Raw genomic sequence first — 27,711 nt, forward strand, 5'->3', positions numbered from 1 at the left:
GTCCTCGTAAACCACCCAAACCCGCCCACAGACACACACACACCCTTTGATATCCCAGGCAACTTCTGAACTAGTCTTGACCCCACAGGAGGAAAAATACTATAACAGATATCCAGCAAGATATCCAGCTCCAGCAAGGAACCTTTTAAGTATCACCCTGGTATCTGCCCAGCAACCAGATGGGGTTACCCTAGCAACAGATTAGCAAAACACATATCTCTGCACCAGAACATCGTAGAGACTTCCGGGTTGGGTCATTTGACTCAAGCTAGCAAGGAATCTTTTGAGGATCCCTGGTAACTTCCTAGTAACCAAATGAGCTCACCCTAGACACCAAGTAGCAAAATACATATCTCTGCATCAGAACATCATAGAGAATTCTGGGTTGGGTCATTTGATTCAGGCTAGCAAGGAATCTTTTGAGGATCACCCTGGTAACTGCTTAGCAACAATATGGGGTTAACCTAGCAACAGATTAGCAAAACACATATCTCTGCACCAGAACATCATAGAGATTTCTGGGTTGGGTCATTTGACACAGGCTAACAAGGAGCCTTTTGAGTATTACCCCGGTAAATGTCTAGCAGCCAGAGGGGGTTTACCCTAGCAACCGAGTTGCAAAACACATATCTCTACACCAGAACATCGTAGAGACTTCTGGGTTGGCACATTTGACTCAGGCTAGCAAGGAGCCTTTCGAGTATCACCCTGGTAACTGCATTTCAACCAACTGATATCACCCTAGTAACCAAGTATCTAAGTTATAAAACATGCTAGCAACATGCTAATATCATTCTAAAATGTGTTAGCAAGACCATGCTAAGTGATGAAACATGCCATCCATCCATCCATAAGTTTATCTATCTATAAGTCTATCAGTCTTTCTTTTCTGTCTGTCTGTCTGTCTGTCTGGAACTAACTAACTAACTAACTTACAAACTAATTAAGCTTTTAATTTTTTTTTTTTTTTTTTTTTTTTTGAACTTTCAGACCATGCTCTTTCAAGCCAACCTCAAAGTTTGTCTACAAATTTTATTTGTCTAGATTCTCACTGAATCTTTACAAGACTACACTTTACAATAAGGTTGTATTCGTTAACTTTAGTTAACTACATTAGTTAACATGAACTAACAATGAACCACTTTTTCAGCAGATATTTATCTTAGTTGGTGCTAGTTTCAACAACACTAATATTTTAATAAGTTGTATATATTAACATTAGTTAATGCATTAGGAACTAACAATGAACAACTGTATCTTTATAAATTAACATTAACAAAGAATTAGAAATTCTGTACAAATATACTTTATTGTTCATTGTTAGTTAATGATACCTAATGCATTAACTAATGTTAACAAATAGAACCTTACTGTAAAGTGTTACCATTAATTAATTTACTAAATATTTAACATTATGCATATACAAAATCAAAATGTATGCTTATTTGGGGTTGTCTTACACTGTCTTGCCACTCTTGCCCATGTTTGTAAAGTGTGATGGTATCAACATGAACCTTAACAACATTTCATTGGAGGGTATCACCGTCCTGATCATTCCCAGCATACACGGGGGCTCCATCCTATGTGGAGAGAGCAAGAAACAGAGAGGCCAACGTTGAACAAGTAATACGTTTCCAGAAAAGAAGACCACAATTGTTGACCCCAAAGAACTCATGTTTGCTGTTCAAGGTAACACACACATACTCTTTATATGACATAATGGGGGGAATTCACTAAGAATGAGTTACACTCGCTGATAGCGTGGTTTATTTGCACGCTGGGTCTGGGATGTTTTAGCACCTGATTAACTAAAAGAATTCATGCAAGATGCACATCAGGTAACAATACAAACTTGCCCCAAAACATTTGTGCTGAATGCAACTTGCACACGCAATTCCCCATCTTGCAGGCCGGTTCTAAGCGATAGATTGTGGAGGATGCAACCGACTACTGAGATCTGGCACACTTTACTGGGACTGTACGGCATTTCTCCACCAGTGTGATCCAGACCCCTGAACCAGCTCTTTAAAATATTGATACTGTGCTCGTCTACTCATCTGGATATGTGCATAAACGTTTATAAATCTCCTCTTCATCATTTGATGAATTACAGCTGCCATGATCAATATCAAATAGCACTGACTTGACAGCATACAAAAGTGGCACAACTGTTTCGGCTCATTGTGTATTGAATCTATTTACTGATATAGTTTTTTATTAAAAAGTTATTAAAGGAATAGTTCACCCAAAAATTATAATTCTCTCATCATTTACTTACCATACTAAACTCCAACTCGTATGACTTTCTTTCTTCCATGGAACATAAACAAAGATATTTTGATTTAAATATGATGTGAATATATCCATCCAATTCTAGTTAATAGGGTCCACACTTCCAAACTCCAAAAAGGACATAAAGGCAACATAAAGGTAATACATACGACTCGAGTGGTTTAACCCATGTCTTCTAAAGCGATTTGGGTGAGAAACAGACCAAAATATAGCTCCTTTTCACTATAAATCGTGCCTTCTGCAGTTTCCTAGGCGCAATCCTGATTTGGAGCTCGATTACACTTCCTTGCGCTTGACGTATGCACAGAGTGCATGTACATGGGCAGAGTGCACGTACAGAGCTCTGTGCACATGTGAACTATTCCTTTAAGGATCACCTTTAACAAAACCTTTTACTGTCCTCTGAAAAGGTTTAAAATGTGTTGGAGCAAAGTCCTTGTCCTCATTCCCAATTAATCAAAGGCAACTTTGGGGAAACTTTTCTTTCATGATGAATATTTCACCAGTGACACATTGAATCATTGCAAGTGTTTTTTTTTTTTTTTTTTGCAATGAAGGACCAGTTTAATGTCAATGTTTGGGATTGTCAGTTGCTCTGTAAAAGCTTGTGCGAGGGTCGGTGAACAGACCTGTCTGATCAGAGCTGACTCAAATGCGCCACAGTAATTTCAATAACTGCAGGGCTGTACTTTCTAAAATAGCAGACTTTCAGTCACATAAGTCTAGTAGCTAGTCTACTAGCCGTGCGTGAGGGTAGTTTTTACAGGACTAAAATTACTGCCATAATCAATCATCCAAATTACATTTTTACATAACACAACATTTGTTCGGTTTTCAAGTGAAGTTCAAGCAAACACTTGGATGTACACAACAAATCAAAATTAATATTTACATTTAATAATAATTATAAAGTCATCAAAACTATTAATTAGAATGGAAATCCTAAATGGAAATATGGTAATCATGTAGAGATCAGAAAATGTTAACAAATCAAAACTCTCACAAAATGTGTCCTTCTTTAATGTAGCCACACTTAGATTAGAGTTCTGCACACTCTGGCCATTCTCTCATCCAACTTTATGAAGTTTCCACCTGGGATGCTTTTTAGACAATATTGATGAAGTTCCCATATATGCTATGCACTTGTTGGCTGCTCTTCCTGCAAAGAACTAGCAAGGACCCTTGTTGTTGAGATAAACAGATAGATGTTCCCTCTCTGGAGGATTATCGAGGCAGAACCCTGTTCACTAATCTAAAAATGTGTACGATGGTTGTCACCACTTTGGGGAAAGTTTATGTATCGTGCCTGCTGTGAGAGCATTGATTGCTGTTTTACAGAATCTCTTTGGGGTGTTATCATGGGAATGTTTTGGATCACAAAGAGCAGAGTGAAGGGTGAAACATCAGAGCCTGTTGGACTCTTAAAATCAGAGTTCTTGAGGTTCCCTTATGAGAAATCACCCATTTGAAAGAGATTGTCAGTTAGACAAAGACTTTCTTGTTTCCGGAGGTAGAAGAGTTTACTTTGTGCTTTTTAAGACCTGTGATCCCTGGTTTTGCAGCTTTTTCCAGTCAATAAGGGTTAAAAGGATATAAACCTATAGCAGTCATTCTCAGCTGGTGAGCCGTGACCCAAAAATGGGTCACAAGTCTGTTCTGACAAGGTCATGTACAGTAGGGGAAAAAACTAAGAATAAAATGCAACAAACCATGTAATGTGGTGAAGTTATGGAAAATCAAAATAAATAAGCTTCCCAGATATATTTGTGGTTGACATAAAAAAATGAGTGTCCAATCAAATTCTACAGTATTTTGTTGCAAATTCAACTCTCAATTGGTAGAAACAGGCCGAAATTGGTAGATTTAAAAATGGATAGGTTGCATGATTTTCTTGAAAGCCATAAACAAAATGTCATGGTTACTTGTGTAACCTCCGATCCCTGATGGAGGGAACAAGACGTTGTGTTGATGTAGTGACACAAGGGGTCACTCTTGGGAGCCCGAGACACCTCTGGTCTTTGATAAAATGCCAATGAAAATTGGGATGTGTTATTTGCATACCACTCCCCCGGACATATGGGTATAAAAGGAGCTGGTATGCAACCACTCATTCAGGTTTTATGCTGAGGAGCCGATATAAGGTCCGGCCATTTCAGCAGGTAGTTCAGCATTGTGGCAGGAGGGACACAACGTCTCGTTCCCTCCATCAGGGAACAGAGGTTACACAAGTAACCATGAAATTCCCTATCTGTCACTCACTCGACTTTGTGTCGATATAGTGACACTAGGGGTCCCTATACCACAATTGGCTGAACTGTGTTACATGAACTGGCGGTGTGTGGTGGGCAGACTACTGTGTGCCTCATAGCCAGCACACCAGGTCGACACGTAACCTCCCCCAACATAGTTATGAGTGTCGAACGGCCCTTTCGGGACAAGTCGACTACCCAAAAGATAGAGACAGGCTTAACCCAGTCGTGGCCTCTTTTCCCCTTCTCTTTTTCCACTCCCTAAAAAAGAAGGGGGATTATCCGACTGGGCCGCCAGGTCTAGTTGGGGGGTGTTCCTCCCAAGGGGAAGACACAGCGGAGACCCCACCTCACCCAAAGAGAGGGGAGGAAATTTAAGTGGAAGGATACGTCACATGGTCTTTCCAACCATGTGGAGAGTCTTCAAGGTAGATCCTGCCCAATGGGGGAGGAGTTACTACAAATATGGAGACTGGGGCAGAGGGGCTCTGCCCAAGGATGATGCAGTTTGCCAACAGGGAAACGAATTAGCGGAAGATATATATCGCATGGGGTTAGCCTTACAGGGAACCGCCACATGCGGAGCACCTACCCTAGAACAGGACTCTTAGTTAGCGCATGTACTGGGCCATCAGCAAATCTCTCCGAAAACTCGACTGCCACAGGGCTCGGAGGAAGTCAACCAGGGAACAAACTTGTGAACACTACTGGGAATTAATGGCGCACGTCTTCAGCTCAAAAGGAGATGGAAGGCGCTATGTGCAAGCGATACACCCGGCCGGCTATCCAGGGCTTATCCACTTGTGTTGCATGCCATTACCTGGGACGAAACCGGTTCCACCTGGAGGTTGTAGAACCTTGCAAAGGTGCTGGGTGTTGCCCAGCTCGCTGCTCTGCAAATGTCTGTTAGAGAGGCACCCCTGGCCAGGGCCCAGGAAGCCACTATACCCCTGGTAGAATGGGCTCGTAGCCCTACCGGGGGCGGCATGTCCTGGCTGGCATATGCCATAGTTATGGCGTCAATGAGCCAGTGGGTGATCCTCTGCTTGGAGACAGCGCTTCCTTTCCGCTGTGCACCAAAGCAGACAAAGAGCTGCTCAGAGGTTCTAAAGCTCTGCGTGCGATCCAAATAGATGCGTAAAGCGCGCACCAGACACAGCGACGACAGGGCTGGGTCTGCCTCCTCCTGGGGCAGTGCTTGCAGGTTCACCACCTGGTCCCTAAAAGGGGTGGTGGGAACCTTGGGCACATAGCCCAGTCAGGGTCTCAGGATCACATGAGAGTAACCCGGACCGAACTCCAGGCACGTTTCGCTGACAGAGAATGCTTGCAGGTCACCTACCCTCTTGATGGAAGTGAGCGCAGTCAGGAGGGCAGTCTTCAAGGAGAGTGCCTTAAGCTCGGCTGACGGCAAAGGCTCAAAGGGGGCTCTCTGTAGACCCTGAAGAACTACAGAGAGGTCCCATGAGGGAATAAGGTGCGGTCTGGAAGGGTTCAGCCTCCTGGTGCCTCTTAGGAACCTGATGATCAGGTCGTGCTTCCCTAAGGACTTACCGTCGACTGCGTCATGGTGTGCTACTATGGCGGCAATGTACACCTTCAAGGTGGAAGGGGACAGCCTCCCTTCCAACCTCTCCTGCAGGAAGGAAAGCACTGATCCGGCTGCACATCTCTGGGGGTCTTCGCGTCGGGAAGAACACCACTTAGCGAACAGACGCCACTTAAAGGCATACAGGCACCTCATAGAGGGGACCCTAACCTGAGTGATCGTGTCTACCACCACAGGTGGTAGACCACTTAGGTCTTCCACGTCCCATCCAGGGGCCAGACATGGAGATTCCAGAGGTCTGGGCATGGGTGTCAGAGGGTGCCCCGTCCCTGAGAAAGAAGGTCCTTCCTCAGAGGAATTCGCCAGGGGGGAGCTGTCGTGAGGAGCGTGAGGTCCGAGAACCATGTCTGGGTAGGCCAGTAAGGTGCTACCAGGACGACCTGCTCCTCGTCCTCCCTGACCTTGCACAGGGTCTATGCAAGCAGGCTCACTGGGGGAAATGCATATTTGCATTTGCCAGGGGGCCAGCTGTGTGCCAGCGCCTCTATGCCGAGGGGAGCCTCGGTGAGGGCGTACCAGAGCAGGCAGTGGGATGATTCTTGGGAGGCGATCAGGTCCACCTGTGCCCATCCAAATTGACTCCAAATCAGCTGGACCACCTGAGGGTGGAGTCTCCACTCTCCCCTGAGGGTAACCTGCCGTGACAGTGAGTCCGCTGTAGTGTTGAGGTTTCCCAGGATGTGAGTGGCCCGCAGCAACTTGAAGTGCTGCTGACTCCAGAGGAGACGACGGTGGGCGAGTTGTGACATACGACGAGAGCGCAGACCGCCTTGGTGGTTGACATATGCTACCGTTGCCGTGTTGTCTGTCCGAATCAACACATGCTTGCCCTGGATCAACGGCCGGAACCTCCGCAGGGCGAGCAGAATTGCCAACAACTCCAGGCAGTTGATGTGCCAATGCAGTCGCGGGCCTGTCCAGAGGCCGGCGGCTGTGTGCCCATTGCAAACAGTGCCCCAGCCCGTTTTGGAGGCATCTGTCATGACCACGATGCACCTGGAGACCAGTTCTAGAGGAACACCTGCCCGTAGATACGAGAGGTCGGTCCAAGGGCTGAAAAGACGGTGACAGACCGGCGTGATGGCCACGCGATATGTCCCGCGGCGCCATGCCCATCTTGGGACTCAAGTCTGGAGCCAGTGCTGAAGCGGTCTCATATGCATCAACCCGAGCGGGGTGGCCACCGCCGAGGGTGACTTATGCCCCAGGAGCCTCTGAAAAAGTTTCTGTGGAACCGCTGTTTTCTGTTTGAACGCCTTCAAACAGGCCAGCACCGACTGGGCGCGCTCGTTTGTAAGGAGACTGGAGACTGAGTCCAACTCCAAACCAAGATAAGAGATGCTCTGAACCGGGAGGAGCTTGCTCTTTCCCCAGTTGACCCGAAGCCCTAGTTGGCTGAGGTGTGATAGCACCAGGTCCCTGTGTGCGCACAACATGTCTCGAGAGTGAGCTAGGATTAGCCAGTCATCGAGATAGTTGAGAATGTGAATGCCCACCTCCCTTAACGGGGCAAGGGCAGCCTCTGCAATCTTCAAAAAGACGCGAGGAGACAGGGATAGGCCGAAAGGGAGGACTTTGTACTGATACGCCTGACCCTCAAATGCAAACCGCAGGAAAGGTCTGTGTCGAGGAAGGATCGAGACGTGGAAGTACGCATCCTTCAGGTCTACCGCCGTGAACCAATCTTGATGCCAGACGCTCGCCAGAATGCGTTTTTGCATCAGCATCTTGAACGGGAGTCTGTGTAAAGCCCAGTTCAGTACTCGCAGGTCCAAGATTGGCCGCAACCCACCGCCTTTTTTCGGTACGATGAAGTAGGGGCTGTAAAACCCTTTCTTCATCTCGGCTGGAGGCACAGGTTCTATCGCGCCATTCCGTAGGAGGGTAACAATCGCCGCACGCAAGGTGGCAGCGTTTTCGCTCTTGACCAAGGTGAATACCGCTGAACCTGGGCGGGCGCCTGGTGAACTGAATCGCGTAGCCAAGTCAGACGGTCCGGATCAGGGCTGCGGCGGAGCCGGTGCAGTCACCGCAGGGGGACACCCGTGGCAATGAGCAGACGGGGTGCGGGATCTTGAGCCATGCTGGGGCATGATGTGCCGGATTGCCTCCGTCCGCTGCTTCACTGCCGAGAACTGCTGGGCAAAGTCCTTGATGGTTTCGCCGAATAGGCCCACCTGGGAAATGGGGGCTGCAAGGAACCGTGTCTTGTCGGCCTCGCCCATCTCGACCAGGTTGAGCCAAAGGTGGCACTCCTGAACCACTAGTGTGGCCATCATCCGCCCGAGCTGTGACCTTCGTCGCTTGGAGAGCAAGGTCGGTCGCCGAGTGCAGTTCCTGCATCAAATCTGGGGCAGAACTACCCTTGTGCAGTTCTTTCAATGCCTTGGCTTGGTGGACTTGCAGGAGAGCCATGGTGTGCAGGGCAGTGGCGGCTTGTCCAGCAGCACTGTAGGCTTTAGCGTCAGGGACGACGTGAGCCTACAGGGCTTGGACGGGAGCTTAGGGCATCTGTGCCAGGTGGCGGCACTCTGCGGGCATAGGTGCACCGTGAGTGCCTTATCCACTGGGGGAATCGCCGTATAGCCCCTGGCCACCCCGCCATCGAGGGTAGTGAGAGCAGGGGAACTGCGGAATCGGGGCTGGGCAGTAAAAGGTGCCTCCCATGACTTCGTCAGCTCCTTGTGCACTTCCGGGAAGAATGGCACTGGAGCGGGGCATGGCTGCTTTGAGCGGCGCCACAAGCCCAGGAACCAATCATCAAGCCATGAGGGTTCAGGGGAGAGTGGAGGGTTCCACTCTAACTCGACGCTCGTGGCCACCAGGGAAAGCATGTCCATCATTTCGGCCTGTGACTGGGCAATCGTCCCCGAAAGGGTAAGCCCAGCTGAGGCTTCTGCATCCGACTGGACAAGCCCGCTCTCCGATGCTGCGTTCGAGAGCTCATCATCTTCGCGGGCTCCGATCAAGAAGCCAGACTCGCCGTGAGACAAGCCGGAGAACTCATCCGGAAGCCCGATTGGGGCAGATGAGCGTGCTGGGGAATGGGAGGTCCGCGGGGGGATACCCGGCGGAGACGATCCCATTGGGGTCCCCAAATCGCCCCCAGTTCTAGCCGTGCTGTCCTCATACCCATAGGTAGAAGGACCTTTCTTACGAAAGCAAGCCGCGACCACAACATTGCCATGGTGTCACGCCCCGACACAAAAGACAGCGATCATGACCATCCGAAGTTGAGAGATAATGATCGCAACCAGGAATAACACACAATAAAAAGGCATCTTTAAAAAGACGCATCTTTAAAAAGACGCATCTTTAAAAAGACGTTCCATGTGTGCCGCTCTTTTAGAGAAATATATACTCTTTTAGAGGAGGAAAAGCTCTTACAGAAAATATACTCTCTTATTTTTCTGCCGAAGCGCCCAGGGGCGTTCTCTGCAGTGCACCAGTGCAGAGGAGGGAGAAGCCGCTGAAACGTGCCATCAGATCCAGCAGAGGTGAATGAACAGTAATATTCAGCTCAATGAGCATGACCGTTCGGCTCCAAAGAGAAAATCTGAATGAGTGGTTGCATACCAGCTCCTTTTATACCCGTATGTTCGGGGGAGTGGCATGCAAATACCACTCGCCAATTTTCATTGGCCTTTTATCAAAGACCAGAGGTGTCTCGGGCTCCCAAGAGTGACCCCTTGTGTCACTACATCGACACAACGTCGAGTGAGTGACAGATAGGGAACTGCTGTATGAAAGGAGAAAAAATAAACAACCCAGACTACATTAAATATGGGTTTACCTGCAAAGAATAAACAATGTGTTTAGTGTAGTGAACTATTGGCAGTCAACAACATGAAACTATAAAATTTCAAGAGAGATTTAGAAACAAACTCTGAATGTCGGTAAGTATGATGTTTGAAGATAAACTATGAAGACAGTGAGTATGTTTGCATGCAATCTAAGATGCTGATAATTACCAAAACCAGCTTATTAAAAACAAATCAGACAACGCAAGACCCATGTTTTCATGAGACTCTGTTTGACATCAAAACATAAACACTTGCACACAATGGATAAGCCGTAAAGTACACTAGTTAAGGTGTTTACATTCAATACGAATTCAGGGTTATTGATTAAAATGTACGTGTGCCATTTGTTTTTGCTTTAACCGTTTATGACCTTAACAAGAAAAAGGAAAATTATTTTTATCTTAAAGGAATTTTCCGGGTTCAAGTTAACAAGTTAAGCTCAATTCACAGCATTTTTGGCATAATGTTGATTACCTCAAAAGTTAATTTCAACTCTTCATTCCTTTTCTTTAAAAAAAAATAAATAAAATGGTTACAGTGAGGCACTTAGAATGGAATAGAATGGCATGTGGCAATTTTTTTGGAGGGTTTAAAGGCCAAAATGTGAAGCTTATAAATTAGTGAATGTACTAACATTAATTCTTCTGTTAAAACGCATGTATTATTTGAGCTGTAAAGTTGTTTAGATCAACAGTTTTACAGTCGTTTTAGGGTTTGTTGACATTACATCATCATGGCAATGAAGTTGTAAAGTTGGCTATAACTTTACACAGAAAAGTTTAGTAAGCAATTTTATCACACTAAATTATAAATGATGTAATGTTAACACGCATATTGTTTACGTCTTGTGGCTATACCTTTGAAACAGTGAGCATTTGAATGTTTATGGATTGGCCCCATTCACTTCCATTGTAAGTGCCTCAGTGTAACCCATATTCTTGCTTTTTTCAAAGAGAAGGAGGGGCAGAAAAGGAGGGGCAAGTCAAAATTGAATCTTTGTGGTAATAAATATAATGCTTATTAAGCACAATCGGTGTAAGATCATGCATGTAAAATGCTCAATCTAAAACTGAAAAAACTAAGTTTTCCCATTCAGCCTATATCGTGTTCTTAATTCGGCCTATACAGTTCACAGTAATATTCAATTTCTGTTTTTGATTTTATTGATATTTTTGTGTAATCTAGTACAATAAAGAATTTTGGTAACGTGTTGGGTCACCACTATATTGCCCAATGTAAAATCTAGGTCCTGAAGTAATCCTAGCTGAGAACCACTGGCCTATAGTATAACTATGAGTATTCTCATTCCTATCATCTTTTTTCAATATCTGTACATTACATCAGGCCATAGTATCTCATTCATTAAACTCCTTAATCTGTCCTCCTCAGTTAAACCCAAAGAACCGATCCATTATTTCAGGGTTTGTGTCGTTAGTCTGTGGCCATTTGTACAGTTCGCCCAGCCCCTTGCACTCTTTAATTTCAGTTAATACGAGTCAGCTGCTGATAAATGCATCCATTTGTATCATGCATGTTTGCTCTAATATCCTGCTGCATCTTGGCTTCTTTGCTACGTCTCTCAAATGGGCCAAAGTGGGAGCGGGGTGCTTCGGAAATAAAATCGGCTTCCAGAAAAATCAAAGCAGGGCTCAGCTTCAACCCTTTATGCTCCATTCTATTCCATTTACTCTGGAAGAAAAGATCAATTGATTGGCATGAAAAGGCAACTGCGAGCCCATGATTGGACCAGAGAAGGCACTTAGCCTGGACGCATTGCTGGTGGTTTTGAAAGCCTTTCCAGATATGCCTTCAGCTGAAGGAGCTCTGAAGGTGAGAGTCCTGGGCTTGTCAGATTAGACGAGGGAGCATTTTCTGGATGGAAAATAGGGAGTGCATTAGCCCCTGAGGCCCGGCTCTCAGATGGGGTAGAGGCTGACCTTTCGGGAGCAGTTGAGTGGCCCCGCTGGTGACGCTAGGAGACAGGCCTCCTCATGTGGAAGGTAATGGAGGTGGGCTGAATTATTCAGCATGGACGTGGGCTGCACTGGGGGTACTGATGTCCCCTGACACACTGTGTGAAAGCCCCAACCCCCCCCCCCCCCCACCAAGCACCCCCCCCCCCCTTCGCACCTCAGCCCTCCCTATGCCTGTCACTCCGTGTGCGTCAGGAGCGAAGCCGAGCTGTTCGTTCACACAGAAAAAAACAACAGGTGACAAGAAAACACCATTATCAGGTGCACACGGCTTGGTTATGTGTGTGCATGTGCAAAGAAAGAAGGTCTGGGTGGAATAGGGAAGGCTTCAGTGGTGATTTGTGAATTTTTTCCAATGTTAAAATGCTTTCTCCCATCCCTGCTTAATATTTAACCATAAATAAGTGATTCCTAGATTGATTTTCCACCAAAGTGAAAACACCATGGCTGTGTGGTCCTTTTAAAATATTGCTTTGTTTGATTGAGCATCCTGACCATCCCGACACAGAAACATTGGCTCAACTAATGGCGTGTGTTTTAGGCGGACTACTTGTTTGTCCAGCAACAGGTGGGGTGTGGTAGGGTGGTTTTTAGAAAACCTCTTTGAAGTCATTATTATTTGAAATTCAGCATGGTAACGATAGTGGCGCAAAAACTTGCTGAATTACACACTTCAGTTTTAAATTTAAGAGTTGGGGTCAAGACCTGTCCCTCCAAAACCCATACCAGTAACAGACCACCTAAGACCCAGACTACACCCTTTGAGACCTAGATCCAGACCAAGATGGCCTTGACCAAGACTAAACCCCTAAATGCCTAGATCCAGGGCCGGTTGCATAAAACTTTTTTAGACTAGTCTTACTGCTTAATCGTCTAAAATGTTGGTCTTTTTCAGTCAGTTGCATAAAAACTTAGATCGGTCTAATTTAAAGGTGCTGTAAGTGATTTTTTTCATGGAAAGTATGCAAAAAAGGTTCCTACTTCCTTAAAGATATTGAAATAATTGTCCTGAGATATCTCACCAGTCTCTGTGACAGCTGTATACTTTGTAAACAGCAAACAAAAATGTGTCCGCAGACCTCGGACATTGACGCTTTCCACCTGTCAATCATTTTGCTCGTTCTCATAGTGTTGTATTTGAAGCAGATCATTGCAATGTTATCCATCTGGCCAGCAGTCTCAGGCCGGAGGTTAGGGTGGCGCTAATGACAAAACAACAATCATGGCGGTGAGTTGTTGTCTTCGTAATATCTTAATAAATCTATCATTATTTGGTGAACAATGAATCTATATATTAATGCTTAGTTTTTATCTGCTTACTACTGAATCTTTAGGTGTGTTTCTTGTTATTGTAATTGAAGCTTGAATATTTTGTCATACTTTATTAAATCAAATATTTTTCTGGGGACATTTCGATGACCCTTTGGTTTTGTAAATAGGCATTGCCATAAAGTCACTGAAGCTTTTATATATATATATATATATATATATATATATATATATATATATATATATATATATATATATATATATATGGGTTGTTCTCTTTTGTTTAGTTTTTGTTTAGGTCTATGGTTTGTGAGTTATTGGTAGCTTACAAATACTCTTGAGCGATGGTTTGTTGCGTTGGTCAGAGTTCCCGAAATTGAGCATTGCGTGTTGTGCATTTTTCCCCTTGTAGAGGCATATTACGATTCGTAGAGGTCAAAAATGACCTCAGTTGCAGCAATGCAAAACCTTTTTCCATGGCAAGCGTGTTTAAGCAGACAAGACTGGACAAATTAAAATTGCATCTCCAAAGCCACTCCAAGGCAGTTGTCAATGGAGATATAAACATCTTGAGTTGATATGTAGCACAAATATTTATATTTACTTTACTTTTCACAGATGTGGCTTGGGTTGTAGAGCACCACTCCATTATCACTGTCTGTACTAAGCAACTACAGTACGATTTTGAAAATCATTCACAACAGCATCCCACTTCAGCCAAAATGCCACCAACCACCAGTGCAACAGTGCCCACGCCAGCAGTCAGAGACACACCATCAACCAACAGTGCCCACGCCAGAGACACACCATCAACCAGCAGTGCAACAGTGCCCATGCCAGTGGTCAGAGACACACCATCAACCACCAGTGCAACAGTGCCCACGTCAGCATTCAGAGACACGCCATCAAACACCAGTGCCCACACCAGCGGTCAGAGACACTCCATCAACCACCAGTGCCCATGCCAGCAGTCAGAGTCACACCTTCAACCACCAGTGCAACAGGGCCCACGCCAGTGGTCAGAGACACACAATCAACTACCAGTGCAACAGTGCCCATGCCAGAGGTCAGAGACACACCATCAACCACCAGTGCAACAGTGCCCACGCCAGCGGTCAGAGACACACCATCAACCACCAGTGCAACAGTGCCCACGCCAGCAGTCAGAGACACAATCAACCAACATTGCCTACACCAGCGGTCAGAGACACACCATCAACCACCAGTGCAACAGTGCCCACGCCAGCGGTCAGAGACACACCATCAACCACCAGTGTAACAGTGCCCACGACAGCAGTTAGAGACACACTATCAACCAACATTGCCTACACCAGCAGTCAGAGACACACAATCAACCACCAGTTCAACAGTGACCGCACCAGCAGTCAGACTGTGGGGTTATCATGATAATGGTGAAGAATATGAGAAATCATGTTTTTGACATAAATAAACCTATAATTGGTGTGCTTTATAAGTATTTGTTGAAAGAAAGAATAAGGACAGATGCCAGATGCTTTTACTGAAAACAACTTACAGTGCTTCAATCTATTGACTTATAAATTTATGCAATTCCTGGGAACCCAAAACATTGTCGTTACTAACATCCTTTCTCTATCTCTACCGGTTGAAATGCAGGGGCTCTGTAGCTCAACTGGTAGAGCATGGATCATGTTTAACCTGGCATATACGATACTGTAAACACATACACTACCCTTCAAAAGTTTGGGGTCACTTGCCTGAAATGTTTCTCATGATCTTAAAAACCTTTTGATCTGAAGGCATATGCTTAAAAGTTTGAAATTAGTTTTGTAGACAAAAATATAATTGTGCCAACATATTAATTTATTTAATTACAAAATAAAATTTTATTTAAAAAAAAAACAAAAAAAAAAGTTTTTGAAATGGATGACTTGGACCAAATAAAAGAAAAGCAGCCAATGAGTGCCCAGCATATAGATGAGAACTCCTTCAATACTGTTTAAAAAGCATCCCAGGGTGATACCTCAAGAAGTTGGTTGAGAAAATGTCAAGAGTAAATGTCTGCAAAATCTAAGCAAAGTGTGGCCACTTTGAAGATGCTAAAATATAACACAGTTTTGATTTATTTTGGATTGTTTTAGTCACAACATAATGCCCATATTTCCATTTCTATTATTCCATAGTTTTGATGACTTTGCTATTATTCTAAAATGTGAAGAAGAAAAAAAAAAAACAACTTTTGAAAGGTAGTGTATTTGCATAGTACTTTTAGTGCACTTTGAACTGTTCTTGAAATTGTATTTTATTGTTTTGTTTTTTTCAGTATGTTCTGCAAATTGGGTGCACCCTTTAATTTTGCTTCTGTAAGTAATTTATTACCACTTCAAGAATTAAATTGGACTTCATGCTATTCATGATATTTAAAAATGGTCTTTTTTTTCTGTCTTCAAGTGTGACCTTCCCATTATATAGAAATGGAGGACTCTAATTCTTTTGGAGTTATCTCTGAAAGGTATCTCCCTATTTCCCACCAGACCACACTATCCACCCCCTGAACGACAATTCCAAATCAACCAAAAATGTATGTTACAAGGCAGAAGCATTTGTTCATGAGTCACTTCCAAGAGGAGAACAAGGCACTCCCAGCAGCAATGAGATATGTGTCAAATATTTATATATCACACACACACACACACACACACACACACACACACACACACACACACACACACACACATAAATATACTGTATATACAGGTGTTGTTGCAAATATTGAAACCAATAATTACATTATTCTTTACTCTTCTCTAATGAAGAAGCTACCAATAATTAAAGACCTCAAAATAGTTGTGAAATGGCTGCATGGGAATAAACAGCTGTTCAGGGGCAAAGTTGAAGAGCTGTGTTTCCTACAATTGGAAGAAGAGGTCAAGGAAAGGGCCATCCACAATCTTTTTGAAGAACCAGAACTTTCCAGCGAGACCTTCACAAAACTGTGATGTTTCGTTCTCTTTTAAAATGTTTGATTTTTTATCTGTAATATCATGTTTTTATGTGTATAAATTATATGTCAATATTGCCAACACTCTGATAGTGCAATCTCTGTATGGGATATGTGATTGGTATTATGTTTCTGAATGAAATATCTAAAATATGTGTCTTTATTAAAATAAACATGGATGGAAAGACACATCTCATGGGGGAATAAATAACAGGTACATTGTGTGTCTTGTTCATCATATTTATTTTCATTTAAAAGCAACAGAATTTAAATGGCATCCACTTTATTAACAACAAAGCACATGAACATCAATCACGTGACGCAATATCTGCCTTTGATCTCGTAGCGGCTGATCCACTATGAGAAGAGAGAACTGTCTGACCTGACTGCACTTTTTTCACTCCTTCCCTGACTGCACCCGCCTACTCTCGTCTACTTTCAGGCGAGGCATTTGGCATCTCAAACGAGCCTAATGACCTGTTTCAGTGACGTCACTTTTCCCCGCAGCCACCATATTTGTGACCATTAGTGGGAGGAAACAATGACGGTGAATGGAATAACACCTGAAGAATTATATCAAGAAAAACATCAAAAATTGTTTTTGATCCATGCCAAGTCCCAGGAAAAGTTCATACAGGTCGGAGGACAGCACAAATATTGCCAAATTGAACTTTTGCGGACATTTAAAAATATTTTATCCACAATTCATCCACGGACGCAGGCGAGTCTGATGTGTGACCGGACGAGTTCACATGCCCACCGGCACATCACCGTAAACATCTCTCATTCAGAAGTTACAAATATTTTTGTGTCGTTTTCTGGTCTGATTTAGTCACAATATTAAAAAAAAGTCTGTGATGATCCTGTCTGTATGATTGTAAGAGCTTCTTTTAACTCCTGATGAAGATTTTTGTCACATCTTACAGCGCAGCAAAATGAAGGTATATGGAATATTGGTCACAAACATGGTGGCGCGGTTATACAGTGACATCATATGAAACAGGTCAATATCAGTGATGCCTGCAGACCCATAGGCAAACAAAGCTCTAATAAACAAATATTTTCAGCAAAGGATAACTGCATTGGGCGTCCACAGTTGGACTTTTTTTTTTAACTGTTCAGTGTCTTAATTTTCCCACAATGCAACGAGAAAATTACTAAAGACAATTGTGAGCTTTTATGCAACAGGCATTCTATGGCGTCTTTAGCTAGTCAGACTAATTGTTAGACAAAGTCTTCAGTTAATGGCTGTTTATGCAACCTGCCCCAGACCAAGACTAAACTCCTTGAGGCACAGATCTAGACCAAGAATAAACCCATTGGGGCATGGATCTAGACTAAGACTAAACCTCTTGAGGCACAGATCTAGACCAAGATTAAACCCCTTAAGGCATAGATCTAGACCAAAACTAAAGCCCAGAGGCCCAGAACTAGACCATGACTAAACACCTTGAGGCCCAGATCTAAACCATGACTAACCCCCTTGAGGTCCAGATCTAGACCAAGACAAAACTTCTTGAGCCACAGTTACAAAACAAAAATAAACCCCTTGTATCCCAGATCCAGAATAAGACTGAACCCCTTGAGGCTCCACTCTAGACCACGACTAAACCCCTCAAGGCTGAGATCCAAACTAAGACTAAACTTCTTTTGCGGCCCAGATCCAGACCAAGCCTAAACTCCTTGGGGTCCAAATCTAAACCAAGACAAAACCCCTTAAGCCACAGATACAAACCAAGACTAAACCCCTCGTGTCCCAGATCCAGACCAAGACTAGACCCCTTGGGATCCAGATCTAGACCAAGACTAAACCCCTCAAGGCCCAGATCTAAAACACGATTAAACCCCATGGGGCCCAGATCTAGATCAAGACAAAACCCCTTGAGTCACAGATACAAACCAAGACTAAACCCCTTTGTGGAAGCAGGGGCGTGGTTTGTGAATGGATAGCAAGGCTGGGACAAATGAATGGTAAGGACTCGCACCTGTGTATAATTTCCCTAACAGCTGTTCTGTGTTTCAGTGAGCAGCATTGGGGAGATAAAAGGGGAGACGAGAAGCCCAGAGATGAGAGAGAGACGAGTTTGATCCTGTGTGTGTGTGTGTGTGTGTGTGTGTGTGTGTGTGTGTGTGTGTGTGTGTGTGTGTGTGTGTGTATGTGTGTGTGTGTGTCTCGTGTGTGTGTGTGTGTGTGTGTGATCTTTAGAAGCCACTGGAAAGCGAAGTCTTTGTTAATAAAATTGTAGTTATTTGGACTGAGAACGCCGTCTCCCGCTTTCTCATTCCCTGAAGAGTTAAAGAACTTGTTACACCCTTGTGTTCCAGATCCAGACCAAGACTGAACCCTTTGAGGCTGTGCTCTAGACCAAGAGTAAACCCCTCAAGGCCTAGATCCAAACCAAAACTAAACTTCTTGCGGCAGATCTAGACCAAGACTAAACCCCTTTAGCCACAGATACAAACCAAGACTAAACCCCTTGAGCAGGGTTCCCACTGTTTTGGAAAACATGTATATATCAGGGAATTTGAAATAGTGTTTTCCAGACCTATAATAGTCAAGGAAATTAATAAAATCATAAAAGTCATAGAAAAGTTATGCAAATTCTATAGTTAATATACATTTTTCCAGTGTTGCTCTACAGGGTAATACTTTTTCGCAATAGTGATGTTCGATTTGTGAGTGAATCGTTCTTTTGAGTCAGTTCTTTTTAATGAATTAGTCAAAATGGTTCACAAATATACTGGCGGCCAAAAGTTTGGAATAATGTACAGATTTTGCTGTTTCGGAAGAAAATTGGTACTTTAATTCACCAAAGTGGCATTCAACTGATCACAAAGTGTAGTCAGGACATTACTGATATAAAAAAAATCAGCACCATCACTATCTGAAAAAAGTCATTTTTGATCAAATCTAGACAGACCCCATTTCCAGCAGCCATCACTCCAACACCTTATCCTTGAGTAATCATGCTAAATTGCTAATTTGGTACTAGAAAATTACTTGCCATTATATCAAACACAGTTGAAAGCTATTTGGTTCGTTAAATGAAGCTTAACGTTGTCTTTGTGTTTGTTTTTGAGTTGCCACAGCATGCAATAGACTGGCATGTCAATATTAGGTCAAAAATGGCAAAAAAAGAAACAGCTTTCTCTAGAAACTTGTCAGTCAATCATTGTTTTGAGGAATGAGGGCTATACAATGCTTGAAATTGCCAAAAAACTGAAGATTTCTTACAGAGGTGTATACTACAGTTTTCAAAGACAAAGGACAATTGGCTCTTACAAGGACAGAAAGAGATGTGGAAGGCCAGATGTACAACTAAACAAGAGGATAAGCACATCAGAGTTTCTAGTTTGAGAAATAGATGTCTCACTTGTCCTCAGCTGACAGCTTCATTGAATTCTACCTGCTCAACACCAGTTTCATGTACAACAGTAAAGAGAAGACTCATGGGTACAGGCCTTATGGGAAGAACTGCAAAGAAAAAGCCACTTTTGAAACAGAAAAACAAAAAGAAAAGGTTAGAGTGGGCAAAGAAACACAGACACTGGACAACAGAAAATTTGAAAAGAGTTTTATGGCTCTTAACCCCATTGAGCTTTTGTGGGATCAGCTAGACTGTAAGGTGCGTGAGAAATGCCCGACAAGACAGCCACATCTATGGCAAGTGCTACAGGAAGCGTGGGGTGAAATGTCACCTGAGTATCTGGACAAACTGATAGCTAGAATGCCAATGATCTGCAAAGCTGACATTGCTTCATGTGGAGGATTTTTTGATGAGAACTCTTAAAGTAGTTTAAGAAGTTCTGACATTTTTTTCACATTGTAATAGTAATTTTTCACATTATTAATGTCCTGACTATACATTGTGATCAGTTGAATGCCACTTGAATAAAAGTACCAATTTCTTTCCATAAGAACAAAATCTGTACATTATTCCAAACTTTTGGCCACCAGTGTAGGTGAAAAAGCTTCATTAACCAATAGGTCTGAGTTCAAATTTCCATTTTCAGTAATCAGAAACAGCTGGAAAAGTCACAGAAAAGACATGAAAATTAATTGGTCAAAAAGGGAAGGAACCCTGCTTGAGACACAAATTTAAACCAAGACTAAACCCCTTGAGGTACAGATCCAGACCAAGACTAAAACTCCCGAGGCCCATATCCAGACTATATTAATGTAGACTCGAGAGGTCTCAAGATCAAGACTACTAGATCGACACTCTCTCTCTCTCTGCTGTGCACACAAACACATGCACAACACACACCCACCCTATTTTTCACATTTTTTAGAGCCCAGTAAGGTCTCATTCACAGGTCACTTTGACAACAGCAGATGTTGTCAAATATGTCATATCTGTGTGTAAGGTAGATTATTTCAAAGTACAATATGCGAGTAATGGCCCATCAGCTGTATATTTGTTTTTTAGTGATAACTTGACAAGTTAAGTTCGGAGACGTGGCCTAGCAGTTCACATGCACATGCTCTGTAACATTAAGCCGTGATGCTTATGTGGGCGGCAAAGGTTTGAATCTGCCTTGCAACATTTCCTTTTCAATCTCTTTACAAACTCTAAAAATAAAAGTGGTGAAAAGTCCCAAATTTAAATTAAATAAAGGAAATATTTTTATGTTCGGGCCTTGCACTGAGCAATGTTTATTTGTGCTTGTAGTCGACTGTTGCTTGTCTGCGGACTGAATGACACTGCTTGTGTGTGTGTTTGAGGAGGAGGAGAGGAAAACTCAAAGGAGCTGTTCCTGAACAGATGGTCCCAGCGCGACACTGGACCTCCGACCGAGGAAAAATCAATGCTCATAACTTCAAAACAAAAAAGAAATTAATAAATATGGAGGAACACAAGATTGCTTTGCATCAGTGTCACATTCTAATTAATAGGTGTTTTGTTTGTGGGATGTAGGTGTTTTTTTTCTCCCCTCCATTTCTCCAACGGTGACAATTTATATTTTTTTAGAGCGGAAGGCAGACTGTGAAGATTCCAAATCAAGCTTGTCTGCTTTTTTTCTCTCCTTCTCACACGCTAACTGCCCCCCACCCCCCTTCCGCCCAAACACACCTCCACTGTCTGCTCCTCATCTTCTCTTTTGGTGTTTCTCCTCATAATATTTTCCCCCACACTTTCCACATGGGTCAGCCGTGAGAGTTTGCTAGAAGGCAGATGATATAACAGACTAACTCATTTTGACAGCGATAGTGATATTGGTTTGGTGTTTTGGTAGGAGAAGACCGTCTGTATGGAAGTGTTGGTTTCTGCAGATTGTGTCATCTTGCATATGTGAATGATAATGCTCAATAATTCACTTCAGGCATTTGCATTTACAGAGTTTTGGGGGTATGGCCTCAAAGATTTGTCACTTTGCTTGTCAGAAACATTCAATCAGATTCTGCATTGTTTGGATCTAGAGGAATTGGCAGGCCATTTTGTAGTTTTTAGACCTTAGCCAGAGTAGACACTTTATTTAAAGGTGAAGTGTGTAATTTCTGCACTTCTTGACTCACCAAACAGAATTGCAAAATGTATAACTGTTTTCAAAGAGGTTTCCTTGAAACACTCTCCTTGTCTTCCATTTGTCGGCGAACAGATTGCCCCACCTCAAACTAAGCCAATGTTCCTGGAATACTATAATAAATAGAGCAATGTTTTGATAGTGTTTTACATTTTACAGTGGAATCAACCTACAAATGGTGTTTTATAGTTGACTCTACATATTAAGGAAAGAAAGTATTTGAACACCGGAAAAATTGCTTTTAATTTGATGCTAATGAAAATGAGACTGTGAGGAACAGAAATACAGTCCATTCTATTTTTCCTAGTGTTGTGTTGTTGGGTGTTGATCATTCAGCTGACTTAACATTGAAAATGTGTCTTTTCACAAATTCCCTGTTAAAACATCCAGCTTCCTCCAGTCAGAATTCTCGGGCTGGGCTAGGTCGGTTTGTGTTGGTTATTGATGGTTTAATGCTGTTTTGGTGCTGGTCTAAATAGTGGACCAGCAATGAAATGTTATTCACTTCCAAAACTGGTGGAAGCTAGTTGACCAAAGTAGTCTTGTTTGATTAAGTTAGTTAAAGGGGTCATGACATACTCTTTTTTTTAAATATTTGTATTATCTTCCCTGAGGTCCACTTATAATGTTAGTAAAGTTTTTTTTTTTTTTTTTTTTTTTTTTTTTTTGCACCAAAACAGTCATAATTTAGTAATATATAATAATTCCCCACCCTGTCTCCGGCCCTCTGTCTGAAATGCTCGGTTTTTAGCTCTCTGGCCCTTTAAGACTAATATATAACCCACAGTTATGATTGGCCAACATCGTGCAACCCCTCCAATATATTTGAAACTCAATCTGAAGAAATTAACAACAAGCTCCACAACATTATGAAATTAAATTTAAGGGTTTACACATAATGTTCACCCAATACATTGCATCCAAATACGTTTAAGCACAGTGGCACATTAACAATGAAACAGTCATGATATTTTAAATATTTGTAAATTAAACTATTTACTTACAGTTTTGCATCAGGCCCAATATCTGCCCCATCTTTAATAATGCTCATTCAATAACAGTTCGTTTGCAAAGCTTGAATCATGTAGTGACTGGTTCACAAGCAATCCCAAGCTGATCTAAGGCGAAAACATGCAATCCACGCTGAAATGTTTTGAATACACAAACGTAATATTATCCATGGTGATGTTGGGTGCTTCAACTGGCTTCAACAAGCCAAAGCAGAGACGCTGGTCTTCATATGTCACATCTTCCATGTTTGTTTACACCCAGAACAGCATGAGTTTCTCCCAGTCAGTGGCAGCAGAAAAATGAGACGCATTTTTAAAAGTTGCGCTTGTACTGTCGGAAACTAATCAAAACTATCAAAGACATCCATCTAGTGTATGTTTACAAAAGACTAACAATTAAATATAGCACAGATGGGTGCAAAAATGGTCCAGGACGCTTTCAAAACAGCAAGAAACAGCAAAGCTTAATGAAACACAATGGATGTCTCCTTTTTAGAGTTATAACTTGACATTACGTCTTTTAAGATTGACGCGAGATGAATGAATGATAATGGTCAAACACGTTCATCTAGTTTTGAAAAACATTTGAATCCAGATAGGCGCATGAAGGTGTCCTGTGTAAGTCATTGATGCCCATATCTCTCCTCTCACCTGTGACTGACTGTGACTACCAGTGGCAGGGCCAAGAGTGCACTGATGAAAAATAGGTGTTGATGTCTTGCTGAAGAGGCAGTCATATGCAGATGTATTTGGTCCTTGTGATGTCACAAGTTCCAAAAATACCAAATGGCCCATTTCTAGAACTTGGTTTAAATAAATGCTCTTTTTCTATCAAGGAGGAAGTTTTCAGTTCTGAAACTTACAGTACTGTATGTTTTTATAGTACAATGACCTTAACATGTATTGACATTTTGAACAGACTTCTATCCCTCACAGCCTTGTACGTCAAATTAATGTCATATTACTTAAGTCTATTTGTTTGCACCTGGGCTATTTTTGCATTATTTGTAGATATTTCATGTACCCTCATCAGTTTCTTTCACTGTTTCTCTCTGTCTTAGACCCCTCTGATCAGCTGTTGGAGGTGGTGGGGTTAAAGGGTACATGGAAATGGGGCAGATTTACATGGGTCTGAAGAGTGCTGGCAGACGTCTGGCCCAGTGTTCCTCCATCTCTATCAGGTGTTGCAAGAACCTTTGTGAATGTCACCATATAATAGCTCTTTCAAATGAATCCTAATGATCTCAATATCTTGCAAAAAATGTGGTAAAGTTCTGAATTCTTATTCCAAATGTAGTGAATGTGGATAATGTTAACTAGGTCCAACGGCGTATTATATAAAAATGTTCCTTTGACAGAACCAGTAAACCCCTCCCTATGCAAATAGATGGTGAGCCTTGGATGCAGAGCCCATGCACTGTAAGTATTACATCCTTACTTTAAAAATTTTTTATAATTATTGGTGATAGTTCACCAAAAAATAACAATTCTGTCATCATACTGTAAACTCACTCTCATGTTGTTCAAAACCTGTTTGAATTTCTTTCTTTCTCAGTCACTATTTACTTCATTGTATCTTTTTTCCATACAGTGGCAGTGAATGGTGACTGAGGCTAACATTCTGCCTAATGTCATTTTTAGGTGAACTACCCCGTTAAGGCTACGTTGTTAAGTATAGGGACTATATTACTTGTGTCTTCCTTTTCTGAATTTTGAAATGTGGAAATTGTTTTTCCTATAGGTGCAGATTACAATCATTCCTCCTAGAGTAGCTTTGATCGGTTACCCTTAGATTGTATAAAAACCATGCCTGCATCTTACAAGAAAGCTGAAAATATGTTCCAGCCCATAACGACCACCTCATTTGCAAGAATGGAATCTTTGTTTGCTTTTAATTAAAGTTTCCCTTTTCTGAAAGCATCTTTTCTGAAGTGCCGTGTTCATTTACATATACTTCATTCTGTCGATGCCTGGAATCCAAAAAGCATGACAACACAATTAATTGGAATGAGCACTTGTACCTGTAGATTAAAACTCTGGCTAAGGGTAGACACCAGCAAAACTGTTATTGTGGCAGGTGATCTCCATGGCAACCTCTAGCTTTGTTTATGCTTAATTAGTGTCGGCAAACATAAGAAATGCTTTTGAGACACTACAGTCAATAAATATTCAGGTGTTCCAACTTATCCTCCGCAAAAACGATTATGCTAATTCATTTTTAGGTGGTGCTGCGTTGTGTTTGTGAGGTTGCTTGTGCATGTACACCCCAAACTGTTGTTAATATTCTCATTATTTGGAGACTACTAATTTTATTTACCTTTTTTTTCTTACCTTAAACCTTACAGCTGAGATCATTGCATCATTTATCAATTAAACATAACTGTATTCTTTAGAGAATCATAAAGTACAGTTTTCAGAAATATCTACTAAGATCAAATGGCGCGTAATCTTTTTCTCTCTGGATTGCTCCAGAGAGACTGTAAAATGGCAAGGTTCCAATAAATTTGCATTATATATAAACACTCAGTTTCACCCCACATGTTCAAAAAAATGCCATATTGACTCGTCCTCGTAATTAAACTTAAAAGCTCAAAAGGTTTCCCTTTTTAAGCTCTTCTGTACCATTTACCTTCTTATTGCTATTACTTGCTATTCATTAAAAGAGAAGAGGTTGATATTTACCATTTCCTTTGATGTGGAATTATAATTGACCCTCAAATAGTGAATTCAGCACCCAATTAAATGTGGTAGGTCCAGAGTTAATAAGATTTTTAATGGCACTTACACTTTAGGCCATTAGTTTACTGAAAAATAATTCTTGTTTAGTGTGAAACTATCTTGAGTTGAGTCACTGGCATGCAATGTGCCTTTTTTATGCAATTTTACATTGCATAATGTCATGTTGTCTATGTAAGTTGGAGAAGAGTGTAATTTCTGCACCGATAGAGTACTACAGTCTGGCTACGAAGGAAAAAAATCCCATAATTTTTTTCCATATAGAGGAATTGATTTGTAACAATAACTTGTAAACCTTTAAAGAGACATACCATGGGGGGCCTGGGTAGCTCAGCAAGTATTGATGCTGACTACCACCCCTGGAGAGTTTGAATCAAGGGTGTGCTGAGTGACTCCAGCCAGGTCTCCTAAGCAACCAAATTGGCCCGGTTGCTAGGGAGGGTAGAGTCACATGGGGTAACCTCCTCATGGTCACAATTAGTGGTTCTCGCTCTCAATGGGGCGCGTGGATCACGGAGGGTAGCATGAGCCTCCACATGCGGAGTCTCCACTTTGTCATGCAACTCGAGCCACGTGATAAGATGCGCGGATTGACTGTCTCAGAAGTGGAGGCAACTGAGACTTGTCCTCCGTCCAGATTGAGGTGAGTAACCGTGTCACCACGAGGATAGGGAATTGGGCATTCCAAATTGGGAGAAAAGGGGATTAAAATAAAAAATAAAAAGAGACATACCATGACCTCCAAGGCTGTTAATCGATGGCATATGATCCTGATGAAGCCATCAGTCCGTGTTATTTCTTTTTTTTTTTTTACTTTAAAAAAAAAAAATCTCATTTAAAAGTCTAATTTGTGATGAAGAACTACACAACCCTATGATCCTGCGGAGAAAGATCCAGAGAACTGCAACACACAAAGCACACTAAAGCTATATGCAGCTACCATCCACTTCTATAATGCACTGTGAAAGGCGTAAATTTAAGTCTTGTACCTTTGGCTTTTTCACAGATTTTCAAGCTCTTTTTTGCTTAAAAAAAGTTTTATAATGTTAGGATTCACCTCGGAGCTGGTTGGTTTGGTTCATAGCTTATTCTTCTTTTATGAAGAATTTTATGAAATCCCTATGAAAAGAAAAGTGGGCAGGCACTGTTGTGCTCTGTAGCAGCACTAAACAAAATAAAAATTTAAAATAAAAACATTCCCCCATCTTCCATTGGTCAAACAAACAGATGACCCCAACCTCACTGGTTGAGCCAATATTGTACTGTTGAGTTGGTCGGGATGCTCAGACAAAGAGAGCGAGTTTTAATAGTTCTGCAGTGCTTAAATGGCTTATTTATAGTTCACTAGTCCACATTAATCTGGGATTTAAAAATATTTAAAAATAAAATACACACTTTACCTTGAAAAAAATGGTGAAACATGCCTTATGACAAATTGGAACTACATGTTTTCTGTGTGCTTTATATGAATTTATTTACATATAAAGTTTATGAAGTAGGGTGTCATTTGTGTAATTCTGCAAATATATTCCTCACCTAACAGTCTGTTATAAATTTATAACATAAACATGTTCCATATCACATTTGTATTTTCTGTGTCTGCCAGATTAAAATTGTCCACCAGAAATAGGCCCATATACTGATGCGTCCTCCACAAAGCTCTGGCTTTTTCTCCTCCTTTTGACGGGCCCGCAAAGAGAGCAAAGACTGAAGAAGACCCCATGCCAAAATCTGACAACCCACAGCACAAGAGTTCAACTCTGCCCCCATGTATACAGCTGGTGAATGGTGATTGAGGGAAATGTACCATGTGAAAAGGGTCCTGAAGTTCCTGTCAGCTGTGGTTACGTTTTTAATGCATTATTCAAAACAACTCCAGTAAATCCAAGGGATACATTCAGAAATGGTGTTCCCAGGGAATTTAACCTATGACCTTGCTGTTGCATGCTCTACCAGTTGAGCTTTAGGAACAATCAGCAGAATGCTTTAGCTACTAATTTTGTGTTTCAGCTCTTTGATAAAACTGTCATTATACTGTACAACCAAGTACTGGAAGAAAATGACAACAGCATCCTTGGGGCAGCTTTTTAACCGTATTTTTAACTGAAAGTACAATTGAAAGATGGATGAATGGTGGTTTTAATAGGAATCTTGGAGGTTTATGGGTAATACCATTGCAAAAACATTTACCTGATTAATAGAATCTTTTAAACATGGTACGGTTTGTAAGTGTTTTGTTAAATACTACTTGAGTAAGAAAACAG

At 42.1% G+C, this 27,711-nt stretch overlaps 1 pseudogene; it reads left to right on the forward strand.

Moving 5' to 3' along the window:
• The window catches only part of LOC127429638 (diacylglycerol kinase beta-like), a 71,689-nt pseudogene extending 44,558 nt beyond the window's left edge, over positions 1 to 27,131 (forward strand).
• The last annotated feature ends 580 nt before the right edge of the window (positions 27,132 to 27,711 follow it).

The sequence above is a fragment of the Myxocyprinus asiaticus genome, chromosome 39 (genome assembly GCF_019703515.2).
Source record: "Myxocyprinus asiaticus isolate MX2 ecotype Aquarium Trade chromosome 39, UBuf_Myxa_2, whole genome shotgun sequence".
NCBI classification, from domain to species: Eukaryota; Metazoa; Chordata; class Actinopteri; order Cypriniformes; family Catostomidae; genus Myxocyprinus; species Myxocyprinus asiaticus.